This window comes from Lepisosteus oculatus, chromosome 1 (genome assembly GCF_040954835.1).
Source record: "Lepisosteus oculatus isolate fLepOcu1 chromosome 1, fLepOcu1.hap2, whole genome shotgun sequence".
NCBI classification, from domain to species: Eukaryota; Metazoa; Chordata; class Actinopteri; order Semionotiformes; family Lepisosteidae; genus Lepisosteus; species Lepisosteus oculatus.
The window spans coordinates 17,677,094-17,692,284 of record NC_090696.1 but is presented as its reverse complement, the minus strand read 5'-3'; the positions used below and the strand labels follow the sequence as shown (position 1 = coordinate 17,692,284).

Below are 15,191 nucleotides of genomic sequence, written 5' to 3'. Positions count from 1 at the left end.
ACTGTACTGGGTACCTGGCCTCATTTCTCCAATCAACCCTAACTGTCCCATCAGGAGCTCTCAGTGTGTTAAAAGCCGATTGGCTCTGATAGCTGGGCAAGCATGTGTAGATGGCTCATTTTTTTCTGGACAAGTACAGGAGCCATTGCCAGATAGTCAAGACGAGTCTTTAACACTTAGCCATTCCAAATCGGACGGGCATATCATAAAAATAATGAGCAATTCAAACTATTTTTTTAAATGTTCCTGGAAAGCCACAGATCAGAGCTCTCTTTGGCTGACATGTCTATACAGTAGACGGATTAGTGTAAGCTCCTTTTTTCACCAGTGTAAAAGATGAAATCAAGCAAACTCAGATGATGAATCCCCATCACCCAGCATTCAGGGCTGCACAGTAATTTTTGGCGGAGTCCTGTAATTGACAGGGCCACTGCCAGGCAGACAGATGTGGCAACAGCTGGATCAGCCTGTCCAGTTCATATGGTTTTCTTCCAGCAATGCTTTAGGTGGAATTTTGAATAATTCTCTAACAAACAGCTTTTTCCAGGAAGTAAAGCTGACGTCCTCCCAGCTGCCACCCCTGAACAAATGTAAGTCCAGCACCACATTGGGTACCTGTGCACATACAGTAGGAAACATTAGAACTGTGATGAAATTGTGACATTTGTATAGAGGGAGCTAGATTCTAGTCATCAACAGCTCTGTCTGTCTACAGCACATCTACACTGGGTCTGGGTGGCTCGATCTGAAAAGGAGGAGAGGACTTCCACCTTCTTCTTCCCGAGGAGCCACCTTGCTCTATCGCCAAACAGCAAAGTTCAAGCAGCTGTGAGCCCTGCAGAAAAGGAGTTACCAGAGTTCCTGTATTGAGCCATCCAGTGTCTAACTGCTTTATCTAGAGGCCATCCTGGCACCCACACCCTGGACGGGACGCCAGTCCATCTCAGCACAGACGCACTCCACTCACACCAGTGCTAATTTTCCCAGAAGTTAGTTACCCTTCCAATATGTTTTTGGACAGTTTGATGAAATCTGAGCACCTGGAGGAAACCCACAAGAACACGGGGAGAACATACAAACTCCACACAGACAGCACCCCAGGTCTAGAGTTGCACCCAGTGCCCCAGTGCTGTGATGCAGCAGTGCTAACCACTGTGCCCCTATTCTGCTTTCAATGCATCCATTCAGACCCCTAATGATACACCTGCAAGTAAATGGAAATCTTACAGACAGCAATAAAACTGGGTCCTGGCGTTAAGTTATCCTGTGTTTGTAGAAGAATATAGTTCAAATGTTTCTGAAGAAAATGTTAGATTTGTGTGAGTAACACAACAGGTTGTGCTATTTGGATTCTCTCAAACAAAAAGCAGATGTCAAAACCAGAACAAAATCATTTGTAAAGTATCTATAGATATGCATGATCAAATAAATTGAGAATAGCATCAATGGCATGAAAACAGAAATGAGACCACACATTATGGGCCAAGAGACGTGAAAGGATCAGATTCGGTATCCCATTATTGTGTCATGAGAGTAGCCACAACGGGGGCCCCAGCGAGGAAGGGGTTAATCTTACATTCTAAGGGGACTGCCTCCTGCTTGAGCAGATCTTCCTGGAAGTCGCGTGGTGATGGGTAAGGGGGCGGGGCAAGAGTCGCCTTGGCAACACAATCCACAGCGGCCCCCAGAGTGTGAAGTCACCAGCTTAATATTAGATCCTTACTCCAGTCTGACTCACGCCAGCGCACGCTCAGAATCCTAATGAGCCAAGTAGGCAGCAGGGCTAGAGCACAGCATCTCACCTGCTCGCGAAAAACTTTTAGAGCTTGCCTCTGCCCTTCCATGACAGGACCAGAACAAGAAACAGATCACCAGGGAACTGGACGGCTGAAGCTAGCTGTTGCAGGGCAACGACAGCACGGGGCAGGCAGGCACCCCTACCTTGGAGACATTTGCGAAGTCCGGATCTTTGCACGGCCGCTCGGATTTTCCTGGCTGTGCAGCCGAACGCTGGGAGGCAAGGTACTGTGTTCAGGTTTCCCCTCACTAAACAAAGTGCCGGCAACCCTTCAGTAATCCTTTCTGCCTCCACTTGGTCCCACGGTGTTGTGCTGAGAAGGGCTGTGCATCAGTGCCATCAGGAGGCACCGCTAATTGTGTGGAGAAGAAAATCTGAACCAATGTCGCCTGCGATTGTCGCCAAATGAAGTTCGGGATGATAAATAATCTCCTGATCCAACCTGTTACCAGATTGCTCCGGCTGTCCGGTCACCTGTGCACTCTCCCCAGTCCCCTTAACAGCTGTTCATGTGCTCCAGATCTGGGGATTCCAGTCCTTCTCCTGGAGACCCCCAATCTGACATGTTTTGGTGGTAATAATTAAGTCTTTTGATTTCTTGGGACAGTTTATGATAGATTACACAGTAATTGATATGAGTTAAATAATCATTTGGAACAGAACTATGGACACACTCCAGCTCACACACCGTAGCCTAGAATTCACTTAATTACAAAACGTGACTTGCTTCATTGGTCAATAAATTACTAGTGATCCCAATCACTTGAAATTGCGAATTAGGTTACTAGCAGATTATCGGTCTGCGGATCGACCTGCCATTTCTCGAAGGAGGCAAGGGTAATAATCGGCTTTAACAAAACACAGCATGTTGCAGACTTCCACCACCCTTTGTGCACAGTAGTGCCCCCTGTTCTCAGGCCTCAGTGCAGTTCAACAGCTCATGGTGACTGGTGACTGGTGACTGGTGACTTGTGACTGCTGTCAAGCAGTGATACCGGAGAGATGTATAAATGCTGAGACAACTGCAGACTAAAAGCTAGGTTTTATTTTTACGATTTAGGAAGCGTCTCTCTGAGGCCCAGTGGTAGGATTGCCACCTCTCTGTGAGCGTTAACCTCCGGTACATTCTGTACGGGATGCAGCAAAACCTACTTGCCAACTAAAGGACTGAGTCAATTCCCACCCATGTCATTGAATCTGTGGATAATTACGAGTGAAGGAAACAATTAAGGAACCACATGCTGCTATAGTACTGGCTACAGCATTCACAGCAATATCTGAAATAGTTCGGATAGAAATTGAAAGCTCAGGCATTTGGCAGGTGAATCACAAATCAGATTTCCTTGGAAATCCCCCAAATCAATCCCAAAACATGATCTTTATTTTCTGAAAGTAAAATAATGTTTACATGAAGTTTGTTTAAGTACTTAAGGTACTTAAGTCACTTAGATGTGCTGGGCTCAACATTATATAAATGTATCAGTTTAGTTTGACTCGATAATTAGTGATTTCATGTCTGTGCAGATGTGCCTGCTCAGTAATTTCCCTTATAAGGCACTAAAATCAGGTTTATACATTGCCTGTTTAGAATTCAGCCAAGTAGCTTGCTGGATCTGTGTGACCTGCCACTCGACGTAGAATGACTGCATCACTGACAGCCAATCCAGGAGCGCAAGCTGCTTGGCCAATCGGGAAGGAGAGGGAGACGCCGGGCAGCCAATCACAGGCTGCCTGCCCTCCCTCACCAGAGCAGCGGGGGAATGAGTCATCCATCGATGTGAGTGAGATGCTCGGCCTGCCGACAAAGCTGTCAAACGAACACTCGCCTCTTCCCGAAATCCATAAAAAATATCTCTAAAACCAATGACCCCTTCAGCGTTCATGGAAGGTCAGCCCCTTTGCCTGCAATTTCCTTATCACCGGTCTTTTGTGGTTCCTGCCTTTCAAAAACACATAAAAATGTTTGCCGCCTGTGAGTCCTAATACTGTTAGTACTAATGCTCACACATTTGGTTAGCATTGACACTGTATATGCTCTAAATATCTTTAAAATATTGTAAATATCATAACATCAAGAAAACGGACTCCACGTCTTCTGAAATCTGTGATCAAAAGAATCTGGCTTGGGCTGGTGTCCCATTTAGGATGCAGTCCAGCCTTGTACCCCACGCTCCTGGGACTCCTGATCCCCGAGGTGCTGCAAGCCTTACTGAGAATAAGCAGCTCCTGGATAATGGATGGATTGACATTTTGATTTGTTAATCTTTAGCGTCTGGCCCAATGCTGATGTTTTGGTATCTGTGTTTCCTATTCCTTTTTCAACCTCTTCCAAATGACCCTCTCTGCAGTATCAGCTCTGACGTAGTGTGTTGCTCCTTTTTGTTGTTGGGAACCTCAATATGTCACAAGTTAGAAAACAAAATAATAGCACGTTAGGAGCACCTACGCATTTTGTAGCTTTCGATAATCTTTTCTGACATGTCATGCAGACATGAAGGTGATCCTGGCACACCCACAATGATGTCTTGTAGCCCTGATAAGAGGCTCCGAATCTGTCTGTTTCATCTGTTAATGGGAATGTAATGAAACTTAACTAGCTCACTTTATCTTCCTCTCCAACCGCCTTTCAGATCTAATCACTGGGTCACTCTGCCCTTCTCCCTGCCCCTCTTCTGCAGCCACAGACTCCCACTGCCCCTCTGGAAGAGACCCGCTCTGGGATCAGTGCAGGGAAGAGTGTCCACATACATCCTGGCGCATACAGGAAGGTCTTGTCCCGGCCGCTAAAGAGGACGGAATCTTTTACGCCTCGAACAGAGAAGACTACGAGGAGACCTTGGTGAAGTGTTCAAAATTCCCCAAAGCACTGATCAAACCAACTGAGAATCAATAGCGAAACTTGAAAAAGAAGAAGAAGAAGACACATTTGGAAACAATGAAGAAGTACATTTAAAACTGAGTACAGGAGGCGCTTTTTGACCTTCAGTGTTTTGGGAGCGCAGAACGCCCAGATTCTTTCAAGAAATGGCTGTATCAGATCAATCAACTACCAACAACCAGACAATCTAGACCCGCTGAATGGCCTCCTCTTCTTTGTGATTTTTCTTAATCATCTCTGCATTAGCTGCTCCCCTCCAAGTTCTTATTTTCAGTTCCCCTTTTCCAACCGTTTAGTACAGGGGGTCCCCCAATATACTTCAGGGCTAGGGACATGAAAATCACTAAATGATGTAGAGAAGGGAATTTTCCCCATAAGAAGAATCTAAATCTAAATCTAACCGTCCATGGTTAGGGACCATAAGAGTGTGAACTTTGCCCTTGTGACTTGCTGTACAGCAGAGAGGCTTTCCCAAAAGATCACTTGACAACGGAATAAAGGTGGGTTTCAGCAACCTGAATACAGTACAGTACTGTACACGAACACATAACATTTTAAACCATTTTTCTCAAATTTATCATTCACTTTTATATTAACTTATTAGACATTTAATGTAACATAATTTTAAGCAACATTCAAACTTATCTTAACCACTCTTTTAGTTGATCTTACCTGGAGAAGTGATCATCTGGGGCTTGACTGTTAATCCTACTGCACTTGCCTAACATTCACAACCTGGGATGTCACCTGCGCTACAGCTGGAACAGACGCACAGATCGAATGTGGTAAAAGTCATTGTCGTTGACCTTCATACTCCAGGTCCACAAAAATGCACCATACAAGACTGGGGTGGAGCGGTGGCTCTGTGGCTAAGGATCTGTGCCTGTGGCTGGAAGGTTACTGGTTCATATCCCACAGCCGGCAGAGGCATCCTACTCTGTTGGGCCCCTGAGCAAGGCTCTTAACCCCAACTGCTCCAGGGGTGCTGTACAATGGCTGACCCTGCATTCTGACCCCAGGCTCTCTCCCTGTTTGTGTCTCATGGAGAGCAAGCTGGGGTCTGTGAAAAGACAAATTCCTAATGCAAGAAATTGTATATGGCCAATAAAGTGATCTTATCTTCGAAACAAAAGTGCCCAAGTCACAAACAATGTACACAAAGGTGGGGAACTTTTAAATCTTATCTCCACTTTTTCAATGACATCATTGCAGGAAAACTGATACCAGGGTTCCCTCATTTAATTTAAGAGTTAAAATATTTTGATTCAAATGTAAACTCTGCATGTAGGACATACATTAAATGGTTTCTGTCCCATTGTCCCTGAATAACAAGGGGATCAGACTCATAGGAGTGGGGACAGAAGGCCAGACACTTTCCTCCCTCCTTCCACTGTGAACAATGGAGAACAGTTATCACGTCACCAGAGGGCAAAGGTCACTGGGAATCCAAACTCATGAATCAGAGCAGGAGCCTGGGATTACTCAGAGTACAGGAATGTAGCCACTCACATGTTTAGCAATTCAAGCTCATTAAAAGTGAGAGGACCTAAGGTTTTAATTACTCATTCAGACTGTTGGCAAGCTTAATTAAAACCTAAATCAGGTCCTCTAAGAAGGAGGTGTCACAGATTCATGTGTGTTAAGTTGTCATATGCACTCCTGTTTTTTTTTTACAAAACTTAATGTGGTCATTTAACACTTGAATATGCAGGAGTTATTTCCTTAGTACCTATTTATTTTTTTTATTTTCATTTTTATCCATTGGTCTTATTTGGAAATATTTTAAATGTTAGTCTTGAAGGAGACATGTCTTCCAACTAAATACAGTACCCAGCTGTATTTCCGCCCAACAATTCTGACCACGTGGCTGTTTTTCATTAGATGTTTATTAACGTATATTATAAATATCATATTATAAATTTCTGTTTCAACATGCCGAGTCGCTGGTTTTGCCAGCTAAGGTGTGATGTCCAGGCTATATCAAAGTTTATTTTGGACTGTTGAGTGCTGAGGGACTCTCTGGAAACTCTGATTTCCCACACTGTGCACTTACATGCCAAACTTTCTCTTGCCAAAAACACACTTGGTTATTATTAATCAGGTATGTTCTCTGCACATATATGAAGTAGTGGAAACTACTTTGTGGAAGTGCATTTAAAACTAAAAACTGGAGGCATTTCTTTACCCAGAGGGTTGTGGGAGTATAAAACAAGATATTCAGCCATGGGGTTGAAGCTGATATCCTGCCTTCTTTCAAAAACTAGCTGGATGTGATCCTTGGATCAACTAACTACCAACTACCAAATGGGTTAGCTGGGCCGAATGGCCCCCCTCTTTCGTAAACTTTCTTCTGTTCTTATATAACAGTATGCTATTTCAGTATACCCTAGCAGAATCTGTTTCTTTTAAGTAGGGGAAAACCCCTCCAATTAGACTGTGAGGACACTGTTTTAATTTTGCTCCAAAAGTCTATTCAGGCTAATCCATGGCTATTACACTGGCCAACAGATGACAGAGGTACAATGACATCATCAACGACCAATCAGACACCCTCCTGTGGCCTTGGGTTAATCTGACCAAATACTCGGTTGGCTAAGAAGATTACACGCTGGAATCATTCCATCTAAAAACAAAGTCACATTCCATCACCATATACAGGGAACTGGTATCTTAGTGGACCTGAGATATCTGAAGGTCATCGTTCCTTGTTTTCCACAGTATTTCTTAAGTCAAGCACGTTGTATTTATTATTAAAACAGAATTACGGTTTTTGTATATAAAAACCTGGTACTGTATTGTCAAACTCCTGTGGATATCGTAGGATTTTTTAAAGATGTATCGTCATATCGTGAATAAAGTCGTGTTGTATAAACTCAAGGATGTGACCAAAGAGACGAGAAAAAAAAGAAGAAAAACTTGTAAACGAGTGGTATCAATTTGTAACCGCAATTCTTTCGACCTGCTCTCCCAGTGCTTACATACGTACATAGACAACGAGGCGGGACACTCAGCACCCTGGACAGCTCCTGTCTGACTGCTGACTGCACTTGACTTTATTGACAGCTCTCAAATGCAGTATTTATATAGGGCCTGCTGCAGTTCTGGAACAAATTACTAAAACATACTCGCAAATGGACAAATCCAAACTAGCCGTAGTACTGGTATAAACAGCGACTTGTTTGCCAGATGTAAGACAAAAATTCACAGAAACTTTCGTTGTTTTTTTTCTGAGGCAGCCGATGTGAAACCTTATCTTGCTCAGTCAGGAAAACGGGAAACAACAAGAAAAAAAGATTTTCTAATATATCAGGGTTCCACAGTTTACATAAAATACAAAAAACAGACAGTGCTAACATTTTAAAAAGACGTCTTGCTCGAAATAAGCGAAGCAGACAGCTTGCCGCGTTCCGAAAAGACGAAAAAAGAAAAACACTTCATAAAGAAGTAACTCGCAATAAAACCGGTAACCTACTTCGCAGAACTAAATATAGCAGATTATGACGCGTCCCTGTCAGAGCGCATTGTGGAGGCAAATCAAACTCTTGCCCGTTGTGGGCGAAAAGGCTTTCTTGTTGCCGCGCTCCGAAACTTCTCTGCCCCCGAGAGATCAGGCAGCCTCTGTACCCTTCTTTAGCGAGCGGGGAACGGAGAGAAAAAAAAACAGCGTTTCTGGAACTTCACGGTGTTTTCTTTAACGGATAACGTACAGGTGCATTAAGTCGTATTAGACGGGTTTCCACATCCAGTGGTCGCAATAATCGTGTTAAACGTGCAATAAACCCAAGAGTATCAGAGATGGTTTGGATGTTCACACGAGGGAAGGGCTCGATGTCTTTAACAAACGGGTCGCTGTCTGTGACTGCGGCCTGAAACTCTTCTTTCGTTTTGGGAAGACAGTGTTTCTCCGTCCCTTCCACTATGTAACCCCTCTGTCCCTACTCCTTTGTCCCCCATTCATTCGTATCGACCATATTTACGCCCCCCCTTCCCCCGCGCTCTCTTTCAACCTGTCTCCTTGCTTAAAATCTCTAATACTTGCTCGTCCCGAAATCTCTAACCCCCCCTCATCCTTTCTCTGTCTCCCCCCTCCTTTCCCTCTCAGCACTCCCGTAGTCTCCGGGGACAGGCCTGGTCGCGTTTCTTTGCTAATGGGGTTTAATGGCTCTCCTTCAGTGCGGATCGGGTTACTCACGTGATGTGGATGTAGGTTAGTGTTGCGGCCTTGTAATCTTAGACACGGTACAGCTACAGCTCTAGAGAAACACTATCGATCTATTATAGCCTTTTATGTGGACTATTTTGTTTTGAAAAAAAATTACCCCTTGCACAAACCGTAATAAAGTAAAACGTGAAAAATATATTGAATAAAACGTGCTCGAAGGCCACACGAAAGCTTATGCCAGTTTTGATCCAAACAGCTGTTATCAGTATGATCGCCCATTACATTATCAGAATATTTCTGTTTTGGTGTGTACTTAAAATTGATTGTGAGGAAGTCAGGGGATGACACAAATTAATGTCACGTAAGCATATGAAGCCCATTACTGAAGTATTACATATTAGGGTGTGTATATCACTGGAACAGTTTCCTCCATCAGTTCCACTAAACAGCAGTCAAGCCATTTGCCAGAGTAGTAATTAAATTCCTAAACGGGAGAACCAACAGAGAATCACTATGTACACACTCAGCAGGCGGCAGGACAAAAAAAGTAAGAACAAAAAGAAAACAATGCCTGCAATCGCTGATGTTTATAAAGGGATAAAGACCTATCTTGTAATATAAACAGTTTATCAAACCAGTGCATTTCAACTTGAATTCTGCTAATGTTCTTAAAGATACCATCACAATAGAAATACACGTGATGAGAATCAGCCGATCATTTACAAGCAGGGTGTGAGCTTTGTACACTTTCCTGACTTGAGATCCCTTATTGAAATAATCCCTGTCAATAAGGAACCCCCTGTTTTAATCTTCAAATCACACTGAAGTCGCTACATCATACTGCTATTATTTAGGAACTGTCACGTAGAACCGGACTTCGGTAGATTTAGATCCTATGCATCCTGGCCAAATTTCCCCATTGGCCCTTACCAATCATGGCCTCCTAATAATCCCCATCTCTGAAGTGGCTCCATCACTCTGTTCTCCTCCCCACTGATAGCTGGTGTGTGGTGAGTGTACTGGAGCACTATGGCTGCCGTCGCATCATCCAGGTGGGGCTGCACACTGGTGGTGGTGGAGGGGAGCCCCCATCACCTGTAAAGCGCTTTGAGTGGAGTGTCCAGAAAAGCGCTACATAAGTGTAAGCAATTATTAATTATTATTATTATTACGCGAGGCACTTCTGATTTCGAAGGGTAGGAGCTGAGACGTGGTCGAGGACAGGGCCTGGAGGTCTAAATCCAGTCAGGTTCCGTGCGTTTGTAGGCACCAAATCGGGAAGGCGAAGACGTGGTCGAAGGGATGGGTTGAGTCGAAATTCTGGGGGTCTAATAACAAGTAGAGCAGGGTAGGAAACGTACGGATACGCAGCTCAGGGAGGAGAGCTCAGTCGTGAGCGAGGAAGGGAAGACTAGTGAGGGTTTAGTGCTGAGAAGATTGGTGGGTGAACGTCTAGGGAGAGAAGAGCCCGTGGGAATGTGGGACCGCTTTGATGCCCGTGTGCGATTCATGACAGGAACAACTATGGCCAACAGGTCCACTGTGTGAGAGAGGCAGCCGATCTTACACATTCCCAGACTAGGGGGTGGAAAGTCGCCTCTGTTTCTGGGACTCTCACAGGCCAACACTGAGGGGGTCTGGTTGCTGATTCCCTCTGTGTACTGACATTGAGAGCCAGAGTATCAGCAAACAAAAACCATCGTAATGTGAGTATAAATACATATAACAGTTTACAGAGTGCGATGAGAGAAATGTACTGGATCTCTCACACTGTAATAACTCTACTTTGGAGGTGACACCTCCACAGAGGTGTAAAGATTCTGTTCAGGGGAGCCTCTCAGGTAACCCATTAGTGCTGTGAAGCTTTGGAAAAGTTCCCTTTCCTTCTCGAGTGGAGACCACACACCCCTCCCCCCCCCCACCCTCTACCTCCCAGGGACAGACAGACATCATCTTATGTGTCGCTACCAGAGAGGTGCACCATTCAACACGGAGTCTGGAATCATGCTTGTTGATTGTTGCACCTTGTTGAACCTTGCTGCCACAGCCTTCCCAAAATGAAGAGTCCCCATTTCGGAATTCCCGATAAAGGCAAATGCATTTTCCTTTATTTTTCCAGGCTTGGTAAAACACGTTAGGTAGCTCCCAGGACAATTCCGGTTATACAGTGCATTTCCAGCACTGGGAAAGGAATCTTGCGTACTGTGACACTGCATTCCGGAGCCTTGGATCAACATATGGATAACCATTGCAGACACTACATTTACTAAGAGACACCATAGGAATTTCCAGATGCTGTTGCTTGTTCTTAAAGAGCCAAGCACTAACCAGAGTCTGGGTAAGAGGAGCCAGCAGCCAACTGTGTGACTCTAGAAGAAGGAAAACAGACTGCAGACACCATGGATCAGGTGTACAAGCTAGAGTCCTGTCACAAAGTATAGTTAAAGACAAATACTGATGGAGCTAACAAGCGTAACCCACACCACTTAGGACAATGGAATCCAAATCTATATCTATCGATTGGGTCAAGGGGAGGCTGCCTGTCAGAGAATCTGCAGCCCCTCACTTGTGCGATCGATAATAAACGTGACCTCAGCACAAGGCCACAGTGCCCTCTAGTGCTTGTGGACCTATAGGACTTGTGGCTCTGGAGGGTCACCTTAGCATAAAACTCTGAGCACAAAGGTATATATTTTGACTATGTACCCTTAACCCACATTCTCACTTTCATAATCCAGACTCATAATCCTGATAATAATTTCATGGAATTTTAGGAGAGTCAATATAAAGAGATTTTAATCTAAAGATTAAAGGAGATTTTATATAAATCTAAGGAGATTTTAATCATCTAAAAATTTTTCAAAGGGCGGAATTCATGGGGAGACAAACTGAACCTTTCACAGATTTAGCATGATCATGGTTTTCCAGACTTGTAACTATAAAGTTACTATAAAGCTTGGATCATGAATTCTGTAGTGGATTCTAAAAGCTTTAAAAAATCAAGATGGTCTCAACAGACTGATCAAATTCAATCCCTCAGTTTGACATTTTTTTAAATACACAGTTGTGTTTCAGACATGCAGGCACTGTCTGTTTCTGCAGATATCACACCTGCACAGTGTGACAACGCTCCCAATAGCTGGGAGACTGACTCTGAAGAAGTTAACTCTGAAAAAGATCTAGGCAATTAGACACACATCATTTATCCCCTCCACACAATGTCAGAAAGCGAAACAACAGGCAAACAGGTATGTACAGGTGAGAGAGCAGAGTTATGAGAGAGTGGTGGGGAGGGACACGTCTCATAGAGCAGAGGTGAGAATGGGTAGGTGGGGGAGTTAAAATGGTGATAATTAGGTGGGAATGTGAGGGACAGATTATAGTCTAAAGTGTGAAATTAGAAGGTCAGAAAACTGGAAATTAATTAGGAGATTGAAATGGGAATCATGATTCACTGAGTGCTGGGGGAGGCTGTGAACCTAAGGTTTTAAATAAAGCTTAAAACTGTAGACCTCAAGACTAATGCATTCGAACCTTGCATACCATTTTCACTGAAATGTTGCACAATGTAACATGATACTGTTGCTTTGGAATCAGTCCACGGGTAAGCCCACCTGGTCTTAACAGAAGGTCCTACACTAACAATGTAAAAGAAGGAACCTCATTACTCTTGCAGAGAGAAGACTACAAGGGGATCTGATTCAAGTATTCGGAAATCCTCAATGGCATTGGACAAAATCAACACAGGGGATATCTTCAGGATCAACTGTGAAGCCTGAATCAGAAGACACGAGTGGAAAGTACAACCCCAGGCAAGCTAATTGAACGTCCATGTAATCCTGTTTCTTTGATTGAGATGTTAAAAAGCAAAGGCTGCTATTGTAAGTGACTTTGCAACAACAAACGCTGATGCATAGGTCACTGTCTAGTCTCTGAATCACTGTGGATAAAATTATCTGCTAAATGTTAAATCACCATCATCATCAACATCCATCCATTTTCTTTACTGCTTTGTCCAATACAGGGTCACTAGAGAGCTGGATCTAACGCAAAGCAGGAGAGGGTACACTAGGGACAGGACACTAGCCCATCGCAAACACAGACACAAACATGCACACACTCACACCAGGGCCAAATTTCCCAGAAGCCAATTAACCCACCAGCATGTCTCTGGACTTTGGAGCACCTGAAGGAAACCCACACAAACACAGGGAAAACACACAAACTCCACACAGACAGCACCCCAGGGCCCCCGGACTGAACGGCAGCGTTGCTAACCACAGCACCACCGTGCCACCCGTCAACATTATCATTATTATTCAATTCCACAGCCTGGAATATTACGTGGAACCAGGAATCGTGGATTCAAGACCTCGATGGACAACCAATATGACAACCAAAATCTCTCAAATAGTGCAGTCAAATTAGCAAACTGTTTCAGGTTCGGGGGGGGTATCAAAAGTGATCCCTGACAGATCCCAGTAACCGATGTCCAAAAGGTTCCTGTGTGCACCTTTGAGCCTACTTGTCCATTAATTGGAACATGCGTATCATCAATCTCACTGAACAAAAGAAGCTTTTGAGAGATGAACTTCTTACAGGGAAACGCTCAACCCATGAAGGCAGCCCCAGACGAGTGATTCACTCAGGCTGTGATCCCGGTTGTGACTCAGTCGCTTGTCTCCTGGGAGAAGGCTGTCCAAGCATTGCTTTTTTTTAAGAAGCCGGCAACTGGAAGTCAAACTGGCAACGATGCATATCCCAGGCTTTCCTGTGGTCAACCATCCCAAAGCAGCAGTAGTCTCCGACTCTATGCTAACCGTCTCTGTATAGGAACTTGATTGTGGCTGAGCCAATAGATAAGTAAGATGGATTTGTGACATTCCACCTTGCCTGTCCACACTCCAGAATTAGGGAATCCCCCATCATAAAATCAGGCTGGTCAATCCCTCGGTTATTTCTGCACTGTCACCTGGAACTCACTGTCCACTCTGAAGTCGTGACACCAGAGGGCAAAACATCTTGAAAATGAAGGTACAAGACTGGGACTGTAACAGGGGTCGAGTGACTGTGACACCTGCCTTTTGTGAATGCAGAATCATCTGCTTGGCCTCTAAGAGTTCCTGCTTCCTTAGGACAGCAGATCTGCTGCAATTATCCGAGGGGCAGAATGTCTGGGATGACAATTTGACTCAGGGACATCAGAGCTTCATTATATTACATCCATCCATTTTCTACCCCCTTTATTCCATTCAGGGTCACAGGGGGTCGAAGCCTATCGTGGCAAGTGGTGAACACAAGGCAGGGTACACCCCGGATGGGGACGCCAGTCCGTCACAGGCCAGACACAGACACAAACACACTTACAGCAGGGACATTTTTCCCAGAAACCAGTGAACCTACCAGTACGCCTTTGAACTGTGAGAGGAAACTGGAGCACCTGGAGAAAACCCACACAAATGCAGGGAGAACATGCAGACTCCACACAGACAGCACCCCAGGAATTGGACCCAGGGCCCCAGTACTGCAAGGCAGCAATGCTAACAACTGTGCCAGCGTGCCTCCCCATTATATTACAAGCATATCAATATCTTTGAAGTCTGTGGATGTGCCATCTGAAGCAACTTTAGCAACCCACTCACACTCAGAATTATTTACTGGTTTTATCTTCCCTTTGTGGTATTAAAGTGTTGCCCCATCTGAGAGACTCAGAGCAGGTGCCAAAATGATGTATCCAGGTATCATGGAGAAGATGTCAGGAAGGTAACACGATTCGAGTGCTATAATGTAAAACACAACAATTCCCATCCCTCTTACAGTGGCCATATTGTAGCATTCTCTACCGGAGTCCGCATTTACAGTTCTTGCTGACCTGTGTAGGTTTTCCGGAGAAACAGCAAGGCTGTTTGATAACTTAAGACAAAACTGTGTGCCTTAAGCTTCATGATATCGGGCCTGAAGGAAACGAACATCTTTCTAGTTTTATTTTTTCTTTCAAAAGCCAAACGCCCCCGCTGCCGCGTTCCAGCACCGCGAGAGGCCAGACACCCACCGTATTGAACTCAAGTCATTTTTCTCTGTTTGCCTGAGGCGAGGAAAAAGCATCTCGGAAGTGGATTTTTAAGGGATCATCAGGTTCTGTGTGATTTTCTGGGACTATGTTTTGCTTTTTTTGTCTTCACAGTGCTCTAGATTCTCGCGTCGCCTGTACTAGTCCGTGAAGGTATATGTCCCTTTGCGCAGGTGCTGTATGTCAGCACACGCCGTTAGGACGCACCAGAGAAAGAAGCAGATGGCCCCCAACACGGAATCGTTTTTTTTTGTAAATAGTAAAGACAACAATTGTCCGCAAC

General features: G+C 44.5%; 1 protein-coding gene across 1 annotated transcript in view; it reads right to left on the bottom strand.

The window, feature by feature from the left end:
- Positions 1-15,191, bottom strand: part of map3k12 (mitogen-activated protein kinase kinase kinase 12) — a 58,172-nt gene that overhangs the window by 42,225 nt on the left and 756 nt on the right. The window lies entirely within an intron of this gene.